General features: G+C 37.1%; 1 long non-coding RNA gene across 1 annotated transcript in view; it reads left to right on the top strand.

Moving 5' to 3' along the window:
- Window positions 1-2241, top strand: part of LOC131362503 (uncharacterized) — a 9080-nt gene extending 6839 nt beyond the window's left edge. Inside the window, exon 4 of the long non-coding RNA XR_009206203.1 lies at window positions 1-2241. This exon is cut by the window's left edge and continues 1008 nt beyond it. This is a non-coding gene — a long non-coding RNA (uncharacterized LOC131362503).
- Window positions 2242-5000: the final 2759 nt, after the last annotated feature.

Genomic DNA, 5000 nt, shown 5'->3' with positions numbered 1-5000 from the left:
ATTCAATTCCATTTTATTTGTATAGCGCTTGTAACAGTGCACATTGTCTCAGAGCAGCTTTACAGAACATAAAAAACACAGTACAGAAAGTTCAAGATTGATATGAGACAAATTTCTTTGAATTAATCCCTAATCCCTAAATAATAGGGATTGATACCGAGGACAAGAACGACTTCTTGTCTCTTGTCTCCCTGCTATAATCTACTGGAGGCCTGGAGGGGTGAAGAGATGAGGGCAGTCTGATCAACTACCATTAAACATGTTAGAGATATTACTGACGCATCAGAAAGCTAAGATTCATGCAGGAGGTTCGAAGGAGGTAGGGCTGTGTCCCAAATGACCTGCTTACACTGTGCACTAGCGTCTAGTTAGCATGTTAGCATGGTCGTATCGTCTCTAATGGAACACTAATGCTTCTTATTTATTTATTTTTTGTGTGTGTGTTGTGGGGGATGTGGTAGCTTAGTGCTGGACAACTGACCAGAAGGTTGTAAGTTTGAATCCCAGGTCCAACAATCTGACACTGCCAGGCCCCTGAGCAAGGCCCCTTAACCCTCCAGTTATATAAAATGAGATAAGTTCTAAGTCGCTCTGGAAGGCAGAAATGTAAACATGTTACGCTAGCTTTAGCTTGAACAATAAGCTGAATTGTAAAATCGTTAAAAATTAAAATTAAGACCGGCGTCAGTGTCTGGTAGCCCCGCCCACTTTCGCTATGTAAGCAAAGCTGTGGTTGTTGAGTGCATGAAGTATCCAACATTCACACTTTTTTTGTTTTTTGATTGAAAAAGTGAATCACCCAGGTTCTTGAGTACACTTCTTCTTCTTCTTCTTCTTCTTATTCTTCTTCAATCTGACCACACTGTATTTATGCTACATGACAAAATTAAAATCCAACCCTTATACATAAATGAATATGATTTAACACATTTACTTTTTTTATGTTAAAATTAAATCCTGACAGTGTCCCTGGAAATTCTTTTACTAAGAAAGTTGTCCCTAAATGCACAAAGTGGTGAGGCCCCACTGGGGGATTTCCCTAAAATACAACCGTTTCAGAGCAACTTACTCATCACTGCATGGCCTGTCTCAGAGTATTAAGGCTAACAGTGGATGGCCACACACACACACACACACACACACACACACACAGAGTCAGACCACCACAGAGGTGTGTATTGTGCCTGATACGGGACCACCGGAGCACAAAACCTGCTGTAAATTATGTTTTTGATTTACATGTGTTCATTAGCACAGGACTTTAATCACTACCACTGCTTCATTTTACTGTGAAACGCCCACACACACACACACACACACACACACACACACACACACACACACACACACATGCACACACACACATTATAAAGCAGGGAGAGCAATAACCTCACAGGTTGCAACAAACAGAAGCAGACACAAATAAGAAAAACAAAATGATAGTCTAAAGGAGGAGACAACATCAAGACGTTACACACACACACACACACGCACGTACACAAGCACACACACAAGCACACACATACACACACGCACAGTATTCAGCACAAGCATGTGCAGTGATGTTGCTGACATTTAGAGCATCCAAATGCGCATATGTGTGTGTGTTTGATGGACAGATGGTGTGTGTGTGTGTGTGTGTGTATGTGTGTGTGTAATGTGACTACACTTCAGAATTCACCACGCAGTTCACACTAACCAGCACTTTTCTCTTTACACAGCCGCCAATCATTTTAAAATCAAACACTGACCTGTCAGTCAAAGCCAGACCTGTCAATCATACACTGACCTGTCAATCATACACTGACCCGTCAATCAAATACTGACCTGTCAATCAAATACTGACCTGTCAATCAAATCCAAAGCTGTCAGTCAACAACTGATTTTAATCAAACACACATGCATCAATTAAAAACTGATCCATCGATCAATGATCAATCATACACTGACCTGTCAATCATACACTGACCTGTCAATCATACACTGACCTTTCAATCATACACTGACCTGTCAATCATACACTGACCTTTCAATCATACACTGACCTGTCAATCATACACTGAACTTTCAATCATACACTGACCTGTCAATCATACACTGAACTTTCAATCATACACTGTAAAACACTCTGTAAAACACGTACACTCTGTAAAACTTTCTGTAAGTCACTCTGTAAGTCACTCTGTAAAACATTCTGTAAGTCACTCTGTAAAACTTTCTGTAAGTCACTCTGTAAGTCACTCTGTAAAACTTTCTGTAAGTCACTCTGTAAAACTTTCTGTAAGTCACTCTGTAAAACTTTCTGTAAGTCACTCTGTAAAACATTCTGTAAGTCACTCTGTAAGTCACTCTGTAAAACATTCTGTAAGTCACTCTGTAAAACATTCTGTAAGTCACTCTGTAAGTCACTCTGTAAAACATTCTGTAAGTCACTCTGTAAAACTTTCTGTAAGTCACTCTGTAAGTCACTCTGTAAAACTTTCTGTAAGTCACTCTGTAAAACTTTCTGTAAGTCACTCTGTAAAACTTTCTGTAAGTCACTCTGTAAAACTTTCTGTAAAACATTCTGTAAGTCACTCTGTAAAACATTCTGTAAGTCACTCTGTAAGTCACTCTGTAAAACATTCTGTAAGTCACTCTGTAAGTCACTCTGTAAAACATTCTGTAAGTCACTCTGTAAAACTTTCTGTAAGTCACTCTGTAAGTCACTCTGTAAAACTTTCTGTAAGTCACTCTGTAAGTCACTCTGTAAAACACTCTGTAAGTCACTCTGTAAGTCACTCTGTAAAACATTCTGTAAGTCACTCTGTAAAACATTCTGTAAGTCACTCTGTAAAACTTTCTGTAAGTCACTCTGTAAAACATTCTGTAAGTCACTCTGTAAAACATTCTGTAAGTCACTCTGTAAAACTTTCTGTAAGTCACTCTGTAAAACTTTCTGTAAGTCACTCTGTAAAACATTCTGTAAGTCACTCTGTAAAACTTTCTGTAAGTCACTCTGTAAGTCACTCTGTAAAACTTTCTGTAAGTCACTCTGTAAGTCACTCTGTAAGTCGCTCTGTAAAACATTCTGTAAGTCACTCTGTAAAACATTCTGTAAGTCACTCTGTAAAACATTCTGTAAGTCACTCTGTAAGTCACTCTGTAAAACATTCTGTAAGTCACTCTGTAAAACTTTCTGTAAGTCACTCTGTAAGTCACTCTGTAAAACTTTCTGTAAGTCACTCTGTAAGTCACTCTGTAAGTCACTCTGTAAAACACTCTGTAAGTCACTCTGTAAGTCACTCTGTAAAACATTCTGTAAGTCACTCTGTAAAACTCTGTAAGTCACTCTGTAAAACTTTCTGTAAGTCGCTCTGTAAAACATTCTGTAAGTCACTCTGTAAAACATTCTGTAAGTCACTCTGTAAAACTTTCTGTAAGTCACTCTGTAAAACATTCTGTAAGTCACTCTGTAAAACTTTCTGTAAAACATTCTGTAAGTCACTCTGTAAGTCACTCTGTAAGTCACTCTGTAAAACATTCTGTAAGTCACTCTGTAAAACTTTCTGTAAGTCACTCTGTAAGTCACTCTGTAAAACTTTCTGTAAGTCACTCTGTAAAACATTCTGTAAGTCACTCTGTAAAACATTCTGTAAGTCACTCTGTAAAACTTTCTGTAAGTCACTCTGTAAAACATTCTGTAAGTCACTCTGTAAAACATTCTGTAAGTCACTCTGTAAAACTTTCTGTAAGTCACTCTGTAAAACATTCTGTAAGTCACTCTGTAAAACTTTCTGTAAGTCACTCTGTAAGTCACTCTGTAAAACTTTCTGTAAGTCACTCTGTAAGTCACTCTGTAAGTCACTCTGTAAAACACTCTGTAAGTCACTCTGTAAAACTTTCTGTAAGTCACTCTGTAAGTCACTCTGTAAAACTTTCTGTAAGTCGCTCTGTAAAACATTCTGTAAGTCACTCTGTAAAACATTCTGTAAGTCACTCTGTAAAACTTTCTGTAAGTCGCTCTGTAAAACATTCTGTAAGTCACTCTGTAAAACATTCTGTAAGTCACTCTGTAAGTCACTCTGTAAAACATTCTGTAAGTCACTCTGTAAAACATTCTGTAAGTCACTCTGTAAAACTTTCTGTAAGTCACTCTGTAAAACATTCTGTAAGTCACTCTGTAAAACATTCTGTAAGTCACTCTGTAAAACACTCTGTAAGTCACTCTGTAAAACTTTCTGTAAGTCACTCTGTAAAACATTCTGTAAGTCACTCTGTAAAACTTTCTGTAAGTCACTCTGTAAAACTTTCTGTAAGTCACTCTGTAAAACATTCTGTAAAACATTCTGTAAGTCACTCTGTAAAACTTTCTGTAAGTCACTCTGTAAAACTTTCTGTAAGTCACTCTGTAAAACTTTCTGTAAGTCACTCTGTAAAACTTTCTGTAAGTCACTCTGTAAAACATTCTGTAAGTCACTCTGTAAAACATTCTGTAAGTCACTCTGTAAGTCACTCTGTAAAACATTCTGTAAGTCACTCTGTAAAACATTCTGTAAGTCACTCTGTAAAACTTTCTGTAAGTCACTCTGTAAAACATTCTGTAAGTCACTCTGTAAAACTTTCTGTAAGTCACTCTGTAAAACTTTCTGTAAGTCACTCTGTAAAACATTCTGTAAGTCACTCTGTAAAACTTTCTGTAAGTCACTCTGTAAAACTTTCTGTAAGTCACTCTGTAAAACATTCTGTAAAACATTCTGTAAGTCACTCTGTAAAACTTTCTGTAAGTCACTCTGTAAAACTTTCTGTAAGTCACTCTAAAACTTTCTGTAAGTCACTCTGTAAAACTTTCTGTAAAACATTCTGTAAGTCACTCTGTAAAACATTCTGTAAGTCACTCTGTAAGTCACTCTGTAAAACATTCTGTAAGTCACTCTGTAAAACATTCTGTAAGTCACTCTGTAAGTCACTCTGTAAAACATTCTGTAAGTCACTCTGTAAAACTTTCTGTAAGTCACTCT

The sequence above is a fragment of the Hemibagrus wyckioides genome, linkage group LG12 (assembly GCF_019097595.1).
Source record: "Hemibagrus wyckioides isolate EC202008001 linkage group LG12, SWU_Hwy_1.0, whole genome shotgun sequence".
Taxonomy (NCBI): Eukaryota; Metazoa; Chordata; class Actinopteri; order Siluriformes; family Bagridae; genus Hemibagrus; species Hemibagrus wyckioides.
This window is presented reverse-complemented; position numbering and strand designations above follow the sequence as displayed.